Source organism: Lissotriton helveticus, chromosome 9 (assembly GCF_964261635.1).
Source record: "Lissotriton helveticus chromosome 9, aLisHel1.1, whole genome shotgun sequence".
NCBI lineage: Eukaryota > Metazoa > Chordata > Amphibia > Caudata > Salamandridae > Lissotriton > Lissotriton helveticus.
Genome location: NC_136070.1, coordinates 889,054,738 through 889,075,082, shown reverse-complemented (window position 1 = coordinate 889,075,082; position 20,345 = coordinate 889,054,738).

Genomic DNA, 20,345 nt, shown 5'->3' with positions numbered 1-20,345 from the left:
CAACCCTGCTGGAAAAGGCTGGTGGACAGAAGGCAGTTTCAACGCATTACAAGCTTTACACTAATGCTCTACAGGCCACATCGGAGAGTGACAAGATCCATGTCTTCAAAGATTTCCTGAATTCACTCTCCTTAACTATACGCGGAAGCTGAGCTGGCAATTTATTCCAAGCTCTTGAGCCTAGTACAAAAAGAGATTTCCCCCCTTTGGTGGCCAATCTAAATCTGGGTGTTACCAATAGATTCTGATTGACGGACCTCAAGCAGCGTGCTGGCAGGTAGCGTTTAAAGCCACTTAACAGATATCTCGGTCCTTGTGACTGAAAGGCTCTAAAGGTGATAACAAGGACCTTAAATAGGACACGCTTATGGATTGGGAAGCCAGTGTAAGATCTTAAGTGCAGCCGAGGCAGATGACCTTCTCAGCCAGCGAAGAACCAGACGGGCAGCAGCATGCTGGACCATCTGCAGCCTGTGGAGCACTGCTTTGTTGGTACCTGCATACAGGCTGTTGCAGTAGTCCAGTCTAGATGTTATCAATGCTACTGCTACTGTCTTCCTGGCTGCCAAAGGAAGAAGGTCAAAAAACTTCCTCAGTGATTTGATGATCTGGAAACATGAGCTAGCCACGCCTACCGCTTGCTGCTTGAATGAAAGTTGGTCATCAAATTTGATACCCAGGTTTCGCGCAGAGGAAATGGTATTAGGGGGGGGGGCTTCTGCATCCTCAGGCCACCATTGTTTAGGGGAGAACAGATTTTGGGCTCCAAAGGGCAATATTTCTGTCTTCCCTGAGTTACACTTGAGGTGATTGTTATTCATCCACTCAAATGTAGCCGTGAGGCAGTTCATCAGGTTTTCCTCAGCCCCAGGCAGCTCCCTATCCAACACCAGGATCAGCTGCGTATCGTCAGCGTACGATATGACTTCAATCTGGTAGGAGGAGATCAGCTCAATCAGGGGAACCATATAAAGATTAAAAAGTACAGGGCTCAAACTAGAGCCCTGTGGTACCCCTGAGCTGATTACCTTTTCTTCAGATTTGAAGTCACCTAGTACTATTACCTGACGTCTCTGGGAAAGGAAATTTGCACGCCATGCCAGCACCACTCCTCCTATACCTGCGTTTTCCAAACGGTCAATCAAGATAGAGTGTGAGACCGTATTGAAGGCCGCCGATAGATCGAGTAAAATCAAGATGGCCTTCTTCCCTTGGTCCAGTGCCCTTCGTAGAGTCTCTGCTGAAAACAAAAGGGCAGTTTCAGTCGAATGTTTGGACTGAAACCCTGATTGATTGGAGTGCAGGATGTTATTCTCCTCCAAAAAACTCGTAAGTTGATAATTAACGAATTTCTCCGTCAGCTTAAACACCGCAGGGAGTAGGGAAATGGGACGCAGGTTGGACAGAGTGGTTGGGTCTGGCAGGGCTTTTTTCTGAAGTGGCATAACCTCTGCACGCTTCCAGTCACCTGGGATTGCTGCTGTGGCCAATGAAGAGTTGATAATACTATTGATAGTAGGGTTTATCTCCTCAACCAGGGTCCGCAGGACCATAGGCGGACAGGGATCAAATGGAGATCCAGATTTTATTGCTAAAATGGCCTGATGTGAGTCCTCCAGGGAGATGGGCGTAAATGAGTCAAAGCGAGAGATGTTAGTTGTCGCGGAGCCTATCCTCATTGTTTCCGCATTTATCGAGGTAGGTAGCATAGATGGAAAATCCTTAACAATGTCAGAGATTTTCTTTTCAATGCAGCATGGCCAGCAGTGGTACAAGGCGACAGGCTTTGCTCGTGCACAAAGAACTGGTACAAGTGTGAACAGCCAGGAGCAGCGAACACACACATGCACACTGCCCCTTACAAAGCAGTAAATCAGAATTTTTCATAAACAACAGCACACACATACCACAAACCAGCCACAACGCATCAACTCTGCCCATCCCACTCTGTGTGCGGTCTCCCAACAATCCTCGGCCCGATACTGCACAGTACGCTACCAGAACTGTACTCGCCACATTTCACAGACAACCCGGGCCTTCTGACTCCCAGCCTCAGGCACTACTCGCTACTGTGCTGCTGTTTTGCTTTGTTTGAGGCCTGCCCACAGGGCCAGGAAGAGCACCACCGGGAGCCAGCGGGAAGCAAACCGGAGGACTGGACACAACACTGCCGGGACAAAAGCTCTCGTATTATGGCCAGGTTATATGGCCATTTTGGATTTTTATTTTTCTAAATAAAGGACCATTGCCGTGCTATGCCTAAACCGAAGTGTATTTCCCAACATATTGATGGGAGAGAGGGTGTGACCTAAAGGCCTCAACTGCCGTCTTTGGACCTGGGGAACCAGGTTTGAGTCTTGGCGTCAGCCAAACATCCTGTGATTCCGGGCAAATCACTTAATCTTCCCGTGCCTAACATAATTAATGTATTAGTCTGTAACGCAACTGGTGCCCATCTTATAGGTGGGTAAAATACCTCTGTAGAGAAGTTAATTCCCGGAATGTCATAATATCCAGCAGGGGCACCCAAAGATTTAAGGAAATTAAAAGAATGAATGTTGTAAGTAAAAAAAGGGTATTTGGTAGTTTGGTCCTCATACAATAATTTACTGGGGTCCAACTCTATGTGTTACTAAATATAGTTATGAAGAATGAATGGAATTCATTTTAATATAAATCAAAATTGCTACAACGTAGAAAAGACATAAACACTGAACCTGAATATGTAGATCTGTCAAATGTAAAATAGTGAATTGATTATGTACAAAAACTGTTTTTATTTCTTTTTTAGATAAATTAATGCTTTTAATATAATTGTTTGTCCTGAAGAAGGTGGCAAAAAAACAATAAACCACCAAAATACCACATCAACAACTTTTTGAACTGTATTAAATGGATGTGATCTAATAGTGTATTATTGTTCTGAGTTTTTTCAATGTTGATTTTGAATTGTTCTTAAACACAGAGTACTGTTATTAAGATACTTAAAAGAAATGAGTTGCATTATAATTAAATTTATGTACTTGAGTTAAAATTATAACTGGTTTTAATCCTAGTCAATTTCATGAGTGTAAGGTTCACAGGAGACATTGAGTAATACATTTGACCATTTTACATAGACAGTGCTCAGGTGTCCAGTGAAAATACATATATGTTAATTGGTTATAAGGATTTACTTACCCAGCAGATGCCATACAATTTATACAATATAATTGTGTGAGTATATGGGTGCAATAACAGTAACAAAATTCCAGACGGGCACCATACTATGCTTAGGTCAGATTTTTAGTTTTTGTTTAAGTCATGCCCTTAAATACATTGGCCACACCACTTTCAGAGACCCCCACCCCCAGTTTTTTCATTCTACTGAAAGCCCTAGCTTCTCCTAAACGTACGTCAATAGCTCCCCAACACAGCATCCCCTAGTGCTGCTGTTTATAGATCTGTTTCTAAATCCACACACCACATTTATTGTTCATTCAGTTTACACTTTCAATAACAAGATTGCCCACTCTGCACTGCGCCTGTTCCTGAAAGTTGTGTTCTCCAGTTCTTTTACAGGTATACACCTACTTGATTCCAAAAGATTGCTCATTGCACATTTGGAGTCAACTTCCACACCAGCCGCGGCCGTCAGTGGGAGTACCTGCAGGGCGGTGACGTGGGGAGGGAGAGGGGCAGGGTGGGGGTAGTAATGTATGGATTACGGAGCTTCCCAGGTAAGTAAACATTTAAATTAAAAAAACGAATTTCGTTGAGTGCACTGCATCCCCAAATGGGATGCAGTGCGCGCAATGAAATTCGTTTTATTTATTTAAATGTTTACTTACCTGCACAACTCCGTGATCCATACATTACTACCCCCCACCCTGCCCCTCCCCCCCCCCACGTCACCGCCCTGCAGGTACTCCCACTGCCGGCCTTGGCTGTTCCACACTAAAAAGCAGACAATGTCGTTCATTTATAGGCAGATTAACAAAGGGCAGTGTGTTCTTGTTTTCGTTATTAGGGTGCTTACTCTCACCACATTTGGTAGCACTCTTGGGCTCCTGGAAGTAACAGTAAACCTGAGCCTCAAACCAGTGGAATTTTAACATATGCTCTTAAGCTATTGCTAATATCACCCCTAGCTTCTTTCAACGTTCCACGTGTATAGCACTTGGGAGGTCTATGTTTATGTGTGTGCACTACCCTGTACTGCATGTCGTTTTGGTGTTTGGGTAGTTTATTCTGCTTCTTCATATCTTAATTACATGTCTCTGATTCATTGGTTTATCCATTCTTTACTGTATTGCTGCCCAATGTTTTACATTGCCTGTTCTTCATTTTAATCTGTACCATTTTTAATTAAGTTTGTTTATGTCATCCACCAAGTGTTTTCCACCTGTTGCGTATATATCGCTCTGGTTGTTTACAGTACATTCGACCCTTTTGTAGCTGATACTCTAGTGTCTTGCTTTTCTGCTGGGGCTTAAAAGACTTTCTCTGTCATTTACATCTGTAACCATAATAATGCTTGTTTTCAACTGCTTACACAATTGCCATTGTCCCAAAATGCGTGCCTTGCTTTGTCTTTGTTCATCTTCAAAGAACATCAGAATATGCACTCTAGATAACATCATTGAATGCATCTGGTAAATATGTCATATCACGTACTTCTGCATGTAAGGATGGCATCTCTAGGTATCCGGTTTTGGGTGTCTGAGTCTATTCTACAGAAAACAATGTGTGCACACATTTATAAATTATAACTATATGCACATTTTTTTCTGTACAATAGAATAGAATCATAATGCACCCTGCCTGTATTATATGCTGTGAAGTGTAGGATAAAGGTTCGCCAAGCAGACAGAATTTCACAATCTCCTCTTTTGATCGTCGCATATATTTTTATTGCTATATAAAATGTATTTTAAATAGCAAATATTTATAATGTTATCTGGCATGCCTTTGATAAAGCAACCTGCAGATGCAACCATGCAGTTTCGAGGGCTGCTATGTATAGAATAAAAATGTAGTTTTCCGATAACCCGAATCAGATGCTGGACAATTTATAATTATTAATGTTAGAAAGCTAGTAAAATAGTGTATTTTTATGTCCAATTTGATTTCTGCAATAATGTTAAATGTTTTACTTGCCGTTTCCTCCCACAGTGGAAGCGCTGTTTGTAACCGAGATGCCCAAGTTTGCGCCGAGATGCCCAAGGGCCTTCGTAGCGCTTTACAAATGTTTAAATAAATAAATAAATAAATAAATAACTGTTATGAACATCTTCAAGATGAGACGCAAAGCGAGATTCGGAACTTTAACTTTCAGGTTACCTATAAATGTGATGGAAGGCTTAATCCACTAATCTTTCGTACCTTCTCCAGTTCACCTGGCCTTCAGATTACTATTCATAACAAGCATTGACAGAGCCACTATGCCTGGCAATAATATTCCGGGACAGATGTAAAACCCTGCCCTCTGCATGAAGCCCATTTTCTATCATTTGTTTCGCTGGGGGTGTGTTGTTATTGCGGAGAAGCGTGACTCAATGGTTAGAGCGGCAGACCCTGATGCAGGGGTCTGTCCCGGGACCAGGGTTCAATTCCCGCCTCGGCGGCTCTTGGACTCAATCTCCCCAGACCTGATAATTCTCGCCTCGGTGCCTATTCTAATCATGGGTCCCACTCTGTGACTCTGGGCAATAGCTTGCTTAATCTCCACAACGGCCCCAGCAGCGCTTGGATGCCTGGCTTCACCTTGGGGGTGCCCAGGAGTGGACATCTCACAGTAAAGCCAGGAAGGGTTCCACAGTGGTATGAATACAGCGCTACGAGACCTCTGGGTAGAAGTGCGCTATATAAATACAAACACACACACACATTGTTGCTATGTTAACTGTATTCAGCTGAGACCTTCACATTCAGAAACACTGCCCGTGAGACCAGTGTGGCCAGGCATCAAGGAAGAGGAGCCTTCACTGCCCCTTTGGGAAGCAGCAAGTGAGGAAGGTGCAAAGGAGTCGATTGGAAACAATACAGGCAAGTGTTACTTCAGGGGAAACCTCCCTCCCGATTCTGCACCACATTACATCCATTGCAAGCCAGTATGATGAGGCACCTTATTATTAATGTTGGGCTGCCACATCCTTCCATTGCAGTCAGATAACCCATCCTTCAAAATCAAGGTGTTTGTGCTGACTCTGGTGGAGGCTGCTCCTAGCAGTAGTGTGTACTCTGTAAACTACCTATGTTGATTGTTTTCCATGTGTTTTTCTCCTTTAGTTCTCCCTTGTTTATTTTATTTAATTTACTACTAATTCTCATTGTGTTCTCCTTTTAATGATCTTCTCTTCCATCATGCCTTTTTTCAATTTGTTGCTTTCTTTTTCTGCAAGTCCGGTGCTGTTTACTTTAGTGCACTCCCCAATGCCAATGCCAGTGCATTAATGGACTGTCAATTGACAATAAACAATGACGAAGCCAATAGCTCTTAAATTGCTGAGACCTATTGGCTTTGCCAATGCGTGTTTCTGTTGTTAAAACTGAATCAATCAAGTAATGCTTCACCATATCCTGCCCCAGCCCCTTTTGTACAGGCTAATAATGATGTTACTCTCTTGCCAACAGTACCTCTAAATACATTTCCTACTCATTTCTACCAGAAGCTACAACCTTGTCATTCCTAAAGGGACCCCACCTCTGAGACCTCTTCGTATAAACACGAAGAACTTTTGAACAAAGTCACTCACTGGATCAGGGGAAGGCTAGGTGACAGCCATACTCTGTGTAACCAAATGAATATGGGGTGACAGATTCCTTGGGTAGGGAACCGCCCAAAGCCTGATGCCAATGGCTGCACGGTAACAAATTATAGAAATTAGTCAGTTGTACGGAATCTCCCACCCACTATTAACTCTTCCCCTCTAGGTCGAAGTATGATAGAGGTGCTGCCCTTAGGGTTTCTTGTAGGCCCCTCCCTTGTTATAGACCCGCTGCTAAGCCAAGCTTGGACTCTGTAACCGCTCACCCTATTGGTGTGCATTTTTGGCACAGAGTAATATGATAGCCTGGCTATCCCCCAAAATTATACCAGAGAGGTGAACTACCCCAGTCTTTGTCTCTGGGTCATCATCTGAAGATAAAGAGTGCCTGCTCTTGCCCAAAGCCCCACTTGAATGTTCAGAGATAAAAACTTTTTATTGTGTCCCACTAATGACCTCACGCTCTGCACTGTAAATTTGTCTTCTGGAATATTGCGGATTTGACCACCAAGGGTGGTTGAGCCAGATAATGAGTTACAATGTGATTTGTTGCCAGGAAACTAGGGCTACAAGTCTCGTCCATATTCATGAATTTACATCAGATCAGGGCATTTTTTGAGGGGTTTGGACGGGGGCCGAGCCTACCTTGCTCCGCCGAGGCGTCCTGTGGTTCCAGCTCCCGTGCAGGCTTCCGTGCAGGCGGCCGGGCTTCGCTCCGCCGTGCCTGCTAGCACGCCCTGATTGGCCGGGCTTGGCTCCGCCGGTCGGTGTTGGGAACTCAAACTCCGGGCAGCCTTGAGGCCCGGACACCGCCCCCCTCGCTTTTTGGCGCCAGGAGGTGCATAAGACTGGGACTGCTGCAGAGGACGAGGTGGCATTTTGTGAGGGGTTTGGACGTCGGCCGAGCCTACCTTGCTCCGCCGAGGCGTCCTGTGGTTCCAGCTCCCGTGCAGGCTTCCGTGCAGGCGGCCGGGCTTCGCTCCGCCGTGCCTGCTAGCACGCCCTGATTGGCCGGGCTTGGCTCCACCGGTCGGGGTTGGGAACTCCAACTCCCGGCAGCCTTGAGGCCAGGACTCCGCCCCCACTCGCTTTTCGGCACCAGGAGGCGCATAAGACTGGGACTGCTCCCTCGTCCCGCGAGGACGCCCGCGGGACGCGCCGGGCAAAGGGCGGGCCCTCTACGGCCCTCAGAGGCCAGAGGAGGCCGGGCTGGGCCACAGCTCTGACATCCACGACAAGAGGTGAGCTGGGCCCAATACATTATGGGAAAGCGTAATAACAATACGTCTTTAACATCTGCCCCTGCCAGCCCCCCTTTCCACCACCCTCCTTTGAATGTTTATTAGAAAATGCCTTAACTTTGGTGCAGGAGGAAATTGCTAATACTGAAAGAAGGATGTCACTGGGCTGCAGCGCCATTGATATACAGTCATCACAAAGTAGTCCCTCAAACATTTGCCCTTTATCTCCGACAATTACCATCACAAAATCATCTATCCTGGCACCATCGTTGAGAATGCCGGTTGGGGACAGCAGTCAGGCTATAACCATCGCCTCTCAGCCTGACTGCACTACACAGTCTGTAACATCACCCCTGTCAAATGGCAATAAAATCGGAGAAGGCAAAAGGAAAAGGGGCCCCCTGAAATTGACTGTCAATAAAAGAAAGCAACCGGTGCGCAATAAAAATCAACCTACCCCTCAGAGCATGTGGACTAGAGGGAAACAACAACAATCCGAGGCTAACACCACTAATACTGAACTGCCCCTGATTATCGACTCAGTCACCCCTATAGTTACCCCTATAACTCTTTCCACTGATGACTCCAACTCTTTGGGTACCCAGACAGAGTTCTTGACTGAGAGCATTATTCAACCCAAACCCAATGGGAATTTTATTGAGACAATTGTGGACTCTATTTTTAAACAACTAGAATGTCAAATGATCAAACAATTTAATGCTGTTTTTAAAAGATTAGATAAATTAGAAAACTTAGTAAAAAAGGAAGAGGTAAAAAGGAAAGGGGCGATCAGCCTTGATCAGCGGAGGGGCGATCGCCTTCTGAAAGACCTGGAGTCAGCGGGCAAGGTTTTTTTGTGTGGCGCGCCTAGTCCTAGTAGTAGCACGATGGGAGTCCCTAAACTTGTCAGCAGTACCCCCATGGCTGACAATACACATACTCATGAAGGCAAGCAGGGAAACCTGCTTGTAGAGTGCACTGTTCCTGTGGGGAAAAGAAACCCTTTCCCAATGCTACAACAACATATTACTAGTAATCAGTACTGTACACAAATGTTCACATACACATTTAGTGTTTTATTCTAGCATATCTGTATGACATATCTTATATTCTTTCAAAATATCTTTTTGTACAAACAATAAATGAAAATTGGTCTTTTCACAGTTCATAAGTTGAAGACCATATGTTTTGCTGACTCGTCTCTTGGTCGGATGTGGAAACAGGATTATTAATCACTCATAAAACTGTTGATTCACTTTTCACACGACATGGTGCCCAATGCATTTCGGGACCAGGAGGTACCCTTCATCAGGGGAAAGTCCTATGTGGTGCTATGTCGCTGAGAGACAATGTCCTATACTCTCAAGTAAAAACCCTAGGTTAATCTAGGAGCATGTGGGCTGTAAATCTGAATCGTTATGATCCTCCTAATACTGGTAGGTTACTTGAAGGTACCCACAATAATCCAATAAAAGAAGGGAGGAGAATCTTTCAGGAACCAGCTTCGTCAATTTCTAGGAGTCACCGATGGCAATCTGAGGATACCATTTAGCTTTAAGGAATAACTCGTCCAGACTACTCGTCTTAATAGTTGCTATCTGGTAGCGTGCAGAGAGTTTGCACGTTGATAGACAATTGCAGTATGCGATTATGTAATCGTGCCGTAGCCAAATCTGTATGCTTGGAGCGTAGCCCTGTCTGGAAATCTACTCGTCAGGTGGTATATGAGTGCTCCTCAATTCTCACTCTTTTGACAATACACATAGTCACACCAATACAGGGCAAACTAAACCTGTCCCTAAACCCAAGCCTACTCCTGTCGTTGTTGCTGCTTCTTCCATCACCACCACTACATCTAATGGCACACGACAGGAGGGCTCTAATACAATCCCGGTGAAATCTGTGACCCAAAGCAGCAATAAGGTTAGGAAGGAACAACCAGCAGTCAGCAGACCCAGACAACCTCATGAATCTGCCCTCCACTTACCACCTGACGCCTGCCCATACGTTCTAGTACTGGCAGGCGTCCCACCTCTTAAGGAGGGACAAGGGGAGTCATGGGTCCAGTTAAACAACAAGTGTATTGACTGGCTAACTAAACATAAGGGGGTCAGCCATGATATTTCACGTGAAATTTTGTCTGCCCGCCGTGTTAGCTGGGTTGGACCCTTACGCAAAGATTTCAATGGGGACTGCATCGTTCTAAATTTCAGGTACCCTGGCACTGCCAAACACATACTTAACCGTAATTGCATTTACCCTGCCCCATCCACTGTTGTTACCCCCTTGCCTTTGGCCTATTTTTATAGGCCTCCACCTAGGCAACTCCTTTCCGCCCCACCCTTTCCGATTTTCCCAGCACCACCCCCTTTTCCACTTTTTAACAGATTCAGTGCACTTGCAGACACCTGTAGTTTGGACTGACCATCAGTGAACTCATCCCACACTTCAGCTGTTAACTGCATTAGTAAGGTAACTCCGGCTGATGTTCCATCCATCTGTCCTATTGTAACATCGCCTAATTCTTTAGGTAGGCATAGGTCGTCATCGGTTTCTCCCAGTGGTGCTAAGGGCCATGGCCCCATTACAACCTTTGATGAATTCTCAATCCTGAGTTGGAACATTGCTGGCCTTAATACCAAAATGAACATCAAGTCTTGGACGGACTGGGTTACTAGCTTTGATGTTTTATTGCTGCAGGAAACCTGGTGCACAAGACCCTTACTTCTTGAGGGCTATAGCTGTCAAAATCTGATCGTTCCCTCCCCTCCCATTGGCCGCCCCAGTGGGGGTTTATCAATCTGGGTCAAAATTACAGATGGAGTCAACTTGGAACTATTGCCAACTAACAACAATAGTTTCATGGCGTTGAAATACATGGGCCGATTAAAGCTATGTTTTATCAACTTTTATAACAATGACTTCAAAACCCATCCTAATGTTAACTTTTTGAATTTGTTTAACTTCATTGATGAAGTTGAGGAGGGTCAAAAATACGACAAATTCGACGGCATATGTCTGGGAGGTGATTTTAATGCTCATATCCATCCTAGATTCCCACCATGTAGGAGAGGGGATGAATTACGTGATTTGCTGGCATCTCGTGATCTAGTTAATGTAATGGAGAAACTAGACACAGTTGCAATTAATTTACCTGTACCCACCTACATAGGGCGAGGGAGCTCCACAACTATAGATTATGTGTTTATTTCATCTCTTCTTGAGGATCTCTTACTAAAATCTAAGGTTATCAGGTCAACATACAGCGACCATATCCCATTTATATTTGCTTTAAAACAATTAAAACCCTGAGGAAGAAAAACGAAATTGGGGCTAAAAACTTAACAGCATCAACGGACAGGTTAAGGGTAGCCTGGAAGGGGATTGACAACCAGGATGTTTTGGCCAGAGTCATCAAAAAACATCCTACTCCTGTCTCGGTTTGTCTATCTACCACCAGCCCGGGGCTCGACATCGTAAACTCATTCTGTGAGCTCTGTAAGGCCATAAAAATTGAAATCTCTAAACCTGTCCCCGTTCTAAAAAATATTAACCCCAGGTGGTTTGATACCTCATGTTCCAAAGCTAACCGGGATTTAAGGGCAGCTCTAACTGCTGCCCCTCGTGATCCGTCCTTAGTAAGGACTTTGAGATCCAGATATAAACACTGTCTGAAAGTTAGATCGGAAGAGCTTGTAAAAGAACATTGGGAATCGCTTGTTCGTACAGCCACCCTACGAGACGCCGCAGGGTCTTGGAGGGAAGTCAGGAATCTTAGATCACTGGGCTCCAACATCTCCCCCATTAATTGTAACATAACTGGGGATGTGTGGACTGAGCACTTCTCTAAGATTTACGATGCCCCAGCGGCGGGTGAGCTGTTTGAACCTACTCCAGCCATTAAGCCCATAAACATCTTGCTGACGGAGGTGGAGGACGCTATTGCAGATAGCGCGGGGAACAAAGCCCCTGGCCCTGATGGCCTATCTATTGACCAAATTAAATGCTTACCGGATTTTTGGGCTCCCCTGCTATGCAACGTCTTTAATAACTTATCTGCCACCACTGTCCCGGAAACTTGGTCCTGCAGCACCATCGTCCCTATATTTAAAAAAGGCGACAGACTCGACCCCGGATGCTATCGACCTATATCACTAATTGACAACACATTAAAAGTCTTAGGTAGGGTCCTTTTTAACAGAATCAGCACTTGGGCGGAAGAAAACTCCATCTTACACCCTTGCCAACTAGGCTTTAGAAGTAAAGTTGGCACAGTGGAGCAGTGTTTGAACTTAAATTTACTCATGGCCAAATACACGATCGCTAAAAGATCCCCCCTATATTTTGGTTTCATGGATTTAAGTTCTGGTTTTGATTTTGTTAATCGTTCCTGCTTATGGTCTGTCTTGCTGAATTATGGTTTAGACGAAACTTTAGTTTATTTTCTGGCACATCTTCATAGCAACTTGATAGCCCGAGTCCGCATTAACAATGATGGTGAAGTTTCTAACGATATTTTAATTGGCAGGGGGGTCAGACAGGGTTGTGTCTTGGCCCCCCTGCTTTTTATTTTGTATATAAATGATTTGAGTGTTTCCTTGGCCAAAATAACTAATGATGTTCCGCAAGTCCAAGGTAAACCTGTCCCTGCACTTCTTTATGCGGACGATGCGGTCCTTATGCGCCGCACACCTAATGCTCTGCGAATTTTAATTTTGGGTTTTGTCAAATACATGGCAGATTTGGGACTATGTACCAATTTTAAAAAATCTTTTATAATGTCCTGTGGGCCTAAAAGCTATAAAATAAGCCATATCCAATCAGGGGGCAACACCCTAAAAAGCACTTGCACTTTCCCCTACCTGGGGTTGCTATTTTCGAATAGTGGCTCCTGGCAACCACATGTAGTGCTAGGAAGGAACAAGATGAGCAAGGCCGTAAATTCTTTAGTTTCCCTTCGCCAACCCCATCAGGCAGACGTGATTATGTCACTGTTGCAAATTTACAGAACACAATGTCTTCCGGTCAGCTCATATGGGGCCGAGGTATGGGGTTACTCCAACTGTACCCAACTACAGTCTGAAGAAAATAGATTCTGTCGGAAGATTCTTGGGGGGTAATTAGTGCACCAACCCACATTTGTCATAGAGAACTTAACCTCCATTACATTGAGGACTTTATAAGATCTCGACCCCCACTATTTTGGACAAAAATCTGGTGTAACCCTGCTGCCTCCCTGTCACGTGACATTATCAATGACTGCTTAAATTGTGAAAGGGCCAAACTTATACCCTGGCTTAAGGCTGTGGATAGTAGCTTATCAAGTGTGGGGCTGGGCCATCTTTTTAATCACCGCAATCGATTAACCATACACATAAGAACATACTAAAAAAGGCCCTTTACGATCGTTATCGCAAGGAGAGGTTAATGTGTGACCGGGCCAAGCCGTCCACAGTTAGATATATTTCCCTTATGGAGCAATTCGATAAACCATCTGCTTTGCCCCAGGGCTATCTTCGTTTAAAGCTTGGCAGGTGGAATAGGAGCTTACTATTCCGGTTTAGGGATGGAAGCATTATAAACTTACTCAGCTTTCCCCTAGGTTTTAACAAAAATTTGGAAAAATCAAATTGCCCTTGTAACACAGGCGGCAAACAAAGTCTGCTTCATTTTGTCTTTTTCTGTGGTTTTTACAGAACGCTTACTTTCCACTTTATAATGCCGCACTGCCGAAAATATGTTTTGACGGATTTTAAATTAGCTTTTAAAGAACTGTCATTGTTGAAAACGAACGAGGCCATCTTTAGAATGAGCTGCTTTTTTAAAGCTGCTGTTCGGTCCCGTGCCCCCATGCTAACTGACTGAGTAATTGCATCATGCACATTTTGCACTTTGCTTTTTGCACATTGCATATTTTGTACAAACGACTGCATTTTTGCACATGAAAAATGATGTATTGCTATGAATTTGTAACCAAATGTTATACATGCACTTTATTCTGTTGTTTTTTTATGTGTACTTTTATGGATGTTTTACAATCCGAATAAAGATCATTTGACTTGACTGTGACATCAAATTTATTAATTTATTTATTTTCAAAACCTTTATTGAACTTAAGCATGATGCAGTTATGCATTTGGTTACATAATTTGATATCTAGATATTGTAAATAATGACATTTCATCCGCAAACTAGACAATACAAAGTCCATAGCATATATTTGACTTGTACGAAAGCAGTTTCACAGACTTATGTGTTCGGTGTGGCGTCGACTAGTTGTGTAATAGCAGAGCTGACTCTGTCTGGGGCGTCGTCTGTTGCATGGGCCGCGGGGGCTGGGGGCAGGTCGAGAAACTCCTCGGTGCCGGCAGCCTGGCGGAGAGAAGAGATCAGGGGAGCCCAAATGTTATGCGGTCTGTTTGCTACGAGCATTAAGTCCCAGTATACGCTTAGGTGTGTCTGGCAGTATGCTGCATCCGCTAGCCAGTGTTTGGACTGTGGCATCGATCTGCGGCCCCAGTGTATCGCCACTTGGTCTGCAACTGGCATCAGTAACATCTTTGATGTGTCCCAGTAAGCAGGTGAGTGGGTCTAGGGTAATGGGTTCGGAAGTTATGTTGCTGATGATTGTGCACATCTCTTGCCAGTATTCCGCTACTTTAGGGCATGCCCAGGCCAAATGTGTGAAAGTTGCATCCGGTGTCGCGCAGCGCTCTCATTTAGTGTTCTCAGACAGACCCATTCTGTGTAGTGCCATTGGGGTGCGGTAGAGCCGGTGCAGAAATGTAAAGTGAGTGAGTCGCAGCCAGTAGTTGGGAGAGAGTTGTTTTGTTTGGTTACAGCAGTATTGCCACTGTGTTGGTGAGGGACCTTCAGTTAAGTAAGCCGCCCATGCACAGTGAGCCCGCTCAGTATCAATAGGGGAAGCCGCTGATGTGAGCCCATGTAGCCTAGTGACGTGTTTGCGTGGGGATGTAGCTGAGTGTGTGTATTCAAGCGCTGCATTTGACTGGGGATCGTGCGGGAATGTAATGTTGATATTTTTGCAAGTCGCTCTGATTTGGTAGTATAGTATGTGGTCAAGCGGTGTTGCATGCTCGGGGACAGAGAGAAAGCTGCCCTTGGGGTAGAGATCAGCGTTGTCTTGTATGCCCAAAGTCGCGGCCCAGCACGCCATGCCAGCTCTTTGTAGGGCTGGGAAGGAAGGCTTATTCACAAGTTGTATCGCCGGTGCGTATTGGTTCTTGTCCCCTCTGTGTTTGCAGATCCCCTCCCATGCCCAGCGCACACACTCCACTGTGTTGATTTTGGATCGAGGGGTCCAGTATGGTAGGAACAAAGCCATTTGTAGAGACCACGAGGAGGCCAGGTCTGTCTCAACCGCCACGTGTGGCTGAAAGGGTGTTGGGTGCAGCCAGAAGTAAAGGAAGCTGGCTGGAGCACATTGTGCATAAATTGTGAAGTATGGGGCCCCCATCCCACCACGAGAGAAGGGTTGCGTTAGGATTTCGTAGGCAATGCGGGGTTGGCGGTCTGCCCAGATCAAGGTGATCACGTTGGAGATGAGTGGGATTGGTATATTGAAAAATAGATATACAAATTTGGGCAACACAATCCTTTTGGCGATCGGAATTCGGCCTGCCAGAGAGGATGGGAGATATTTCCATACCAGATTCTTAGTTTCAAGTCAGCTTTGCCGAAGTTCGCTTTCCAAAGTTCTTCTATGTCTATGCTTAGTCATATGCCGAGATACTTGGTCAGACCCGTAGCCCATAATATTGGGTAGTCCGTGGGGAAGAGCAGTGTCACGTCGGTAAGAGGTGTTGTATTGGGTTTCAGTAAGCCTAAGTACACCGCAAATAACTCTCAATACCTTAGAATAGAAGTTGGCACGGAAACTGGAATACAAAAGACAAGTTTATTAAGACCCCATGGGGTGGTGATACATTCAAACAGCACCCTTCGGTAATGCAAGAAGTATCACCCCGAACAGAAGGCACATGGTCCTTTTATACCCACACAGGGGTTTGAAAAATAGGCGGCACACACATAAGACGATTTCATGTACATATATGGTCATTTTTGGAACACATCCAACATGTGGGAGGAGTTAACAGCTTGACCAGTTTGGGGAAAACATCTCTCGTCAATGACCGATTAATAACAGATGTGGTCTGATTGCGCATGCGCGTAATTTAACCATGGGCTAAATATAGTTTGTTACTAGGCAGAACATGCGGGCAACTGGCAGAGAGGTAGGACGGAGCACATGGTGACCACGAGGCAATCTAGACATTTAAAATGGAAGCCAGAAATATAAAATGGCCTCCAAGAACGGACAACATAACAATGAAAATTCACGTAGCTTCAGCGAATGCGAACGTAATCGCTGCTAATTTACAACAGTCGATCCTTTTAGCATTTAGCTGAAGCTACCCCTGTATCCTGAATATTCTCGACATACATCATTTATATCGATGAGCATTATCTTTGCTATCTCTTGGTTCATCATTTGTTGGGCTTTTACCTCAGCAATACTTTTCTTGGAAGGAATACAGGCAGTGATACAAACAGAACACAGTGTGGGGCCACATTGTAAGCACAAACAAAGAATAAAGAATATAGCAATTATTGCACATAGGATAGTTAATAGTTTCCAACCCCAAGTGGTAAGCAATGTCCATATCCAACCCGAAAAAGTCCATGTACCATTCTCAGGATGAATTTCAGCAGCAATTTTATGTAATTTAGAAATTGCACTATACACTGAGGGTAATTCATTCGGAATGAAGACACAACAACTACTTCCGATGATGCGACATGCACCACCTCGATCAGCTAACATTACATCTAGGACCATTCTATTCTGGAGTGTTACAATTCTAGTAATTTGAAGCTCTTCTGTAATATTTCCTAGTGCCATAGCAGTCTGATTAGCAACAGCTTCTGCAACTCGGGTAATAGTCTTATTTTCCTACTATTTAGAGCAGCACCCAAAAAAGGAAACAGGCCTAAATTAATATCGACATATTGCTGTAGTGATCAGTTTGATCTAGTTCATCCGTATTTATTGTTCTTTCAACTCTATTTACAGCTAATTCATGAAATAATACAAAATCTTTATGATACATTTCAGGTGCTATGAATACAGGGGCAGTAAAAAAGATACATAACATATCCCTGACCATCCCATTGGAAGTCGGTGATAACCTTTATTACCACATATAAAAAAAGAATTATGTGAAGCCACGAAAGTACTATTATTTCTTCCATCAAAAGTTAACACAGTAGTACATTCACTTTCTCCAACTGTAATTGTTCCTTCATTTTTAATACATAGATCTGCTTTAGCTTTAATAACAGAAATTACAAATAAATCAGTTCTATTTGTTGTTCTTGTCTTGGTAAAAATGTATGGTGAGGATGCATTGTCCGGTCGGTATTCTTCCCACTCCAATTTAGTTCCTTTCGCTTTTGGATAACCGTCTTTATCCTGATGACAAACTTTGTTGAGGCGAAAGTTAAGTCCACCTACTGATGGCCTTCCTAAAGTGAACAAAAGCGCATACCAAGCATGACAAGAACCATTATGAGAGAAGGGAAGAGGAATAAGAGGTGTTCCTCCTTTCTTTTGATGAGCTGGTAGCATCCCGCACACCCAACAGTTCGTAATGTTCGTAGCATTGTGCGTATAATGTAACATCTGGATGAAAGTATTATTCAGATAAGTTTGTTGATGCTTTTGCTCATCGTATGGAAGAGTGAAATGGAAATGTTCAAGCGGAACAGGAGTAGTAGCAAGTAAATATTTTCGTACTGGGGCCACTCTTTCCGCAAACCAAGCTGTTGTCACTATAACCACCATAGCAACAGCAAAATCTACAACACAAATTTTCTTCTTGCTTTTCATTTTGGCAGCAAAGTGAACGAGCTTTTCCTGCAAAAACTTAACAAATGAGCGCTAAGCCCAAGGGGCAGCCGTTGATTTCTGCACCGAGGGTCATGACGGGTGTCACTACACTAAGCAGGGCTGATCCCCCTTGCCATTTCGGCATTCCGTTTCAATAACCCCGGGCGTTAGCTCAACCAGTCTTCTTCACAACAGATTCTTTTCTTGGTCTCAGATGGTATCTCGATGTTCCAGGAGTAGTGTGGTCTGGGAAGACCTCCTCAGATTCTTCGGGTGTGATGGCTGGATTCCTCTCTGCGTCCAAGATTTCTCGATAGTCGGTCAACACAGCATGTTCCACCAAGTCAGGGGGAACACGGCGGCAATGGTTGCCATGGATCCACCTTTTCCGATTGGTCACTCGTACTGCTGTTTTCGTTGCAAGGAGGACTTGTTCCGGTCCGCGCCACCTCGGCTCTAGACTGCTCGACCTTTCAAACGATTTGATCATCACATGATCACCAGGTCAAAGATCATGAGCCTCACCCGTAGATCTGTCTGGAAGAGCTTCTCAAAACTGTTGATGAATAGAGAGTAAATTATCTGTTAAGCGTGCCAGATAGTCATTCATCAATATACAAGGTACATTATGTATGGAGTGTGGCTTAGGAACTCCCCAAATATTCATAGGCCTCCCAAATACCACCTGATAGGGCATAAGACCAGATCGTGAATGAGGTACCGATCTTATAGACAATAATGCCAAAGGTAAAGCATCCGGCCATTTCAAGGACGTGGAGGCCACAGTTTTCGCTAACTTAAGCTTTAGAGTAGCATTGTATCTTTCCACCAATCCTGCTGATTGCGGGTGAAACACAGCATGGAATTTTTGTTTTATTCCTAATCCTTTCAGGACATACTCCACAATTTTCCCAATGAAATGAGGTCCATTGTCGCTCCACAAAAATTTACAAACACCATATCTCGGGAAGTATTGCTTCAGTAACACCTTGGCTGTAGTCAATGCTGTATTATCCTTCGTAGGGTAGGCTTCTATCCATTTACAAAAAGCACATACCACCACTAGGACATACTTTAGATTGTTACAGCGCTCAAGCTGGATATAATCCATCTGCAATACTTCGAATGATGCAGTTGGTGGAGCAAACCCTCGTGCAGGGGTGGGTGTCCCTTTGCCAGGATTATGCTGCAAGCAAATCAAGCAGGACGGTACTACTCTCTTAGCTGTACTGGCAATCTCAGGATGCTCCCAAACTAGTGCAAGCAATTTCGTAATTGCGAGAGCTCCAACATGTGCCAGTCCATGTACCATTTGAACCATTGGTTGCAAATAGGCCACAGGCAGTTTCCATCTATTCATATCCTTGCTGCGCCAACAACCTTCATCATCCAATACTCCTTCTTTTGACCATAGCTCGAATTCTGCTTCAGAGGCATATTTCTGTATGTCTAACACTTCCTCTCTAGCATCATGCCATCGTTCAGCTTGGGATTTTACCACGTACATGGGGGCAACATTTTGTCGCATCGCAGTTTCACGAGCTGTTTGGTCAACAAAAGCATTACATTGCCCTATTTTAACAGTCACCTTTTTGTGTGCACTACATTTCACAATCGCTATCTTCTTTGGATATGTTAATGCAGTTAGAAGGTTGTGTACTAATTCTCCATGCATTATTTGTATCCCATGTGATGCTAGAAACCCTCTCTCCTTCCAGAGCAGGCCCAAATCATGCACTACTCAGAAGGCATAACGACTATCTGTGTAAATGTTTACACACAAACCAGCACTAAGCTCACATGCTCTCGTCAAGGCTATTAGTTCAGCTGCTTGGGCTCACCTCTGGGGTATGCAAGCTGTTTCTACCACTGTCTCAAGTGTCGTGATCGCATAAGCTGCGGAAGTTGTACCATCTGGCAGCTTCAAACATGATCCATCAACCCACAGTTCCCCATCGATATCTGGAAGGGGCGTATCTTGTAAATCAATGCGAACCTTTGTCTGTTCCTCAGTAAGGAAAATACAGTCATGTGATTCTTTCGACTGAGGCTCAGATGCAGAATATGGCAACAAAGTGGCTGGGTTTGAAGTCGCTCACCTCTTCAACGTAATGTGAGGCGCCAGCAACGTTAATTCGTAGCCTGTCAGACGGGCACTAGTTAAATGCTGTGTTTTCATTTGATTCAACAAAGCATCTACCGCATGGAGTACTAATACCAGCAGTTTATGTGACAAAACTATTCCTTCACTCTGCCGTATGGACACAGCTGTTGCTGCAACTGATCGGAAACACCCAGGTAACCCTCGTGAAACAGGATCAAGTACTGCTGAAAAGTACGCACAGGGACGCTGTTTATCACCGTGTGTCTGCACTAAAACTGACAATGCGCACCCATCTTTCTCGTGCACATACAGTGTAAAGGTCTTCGTATAATCTGGTGTGC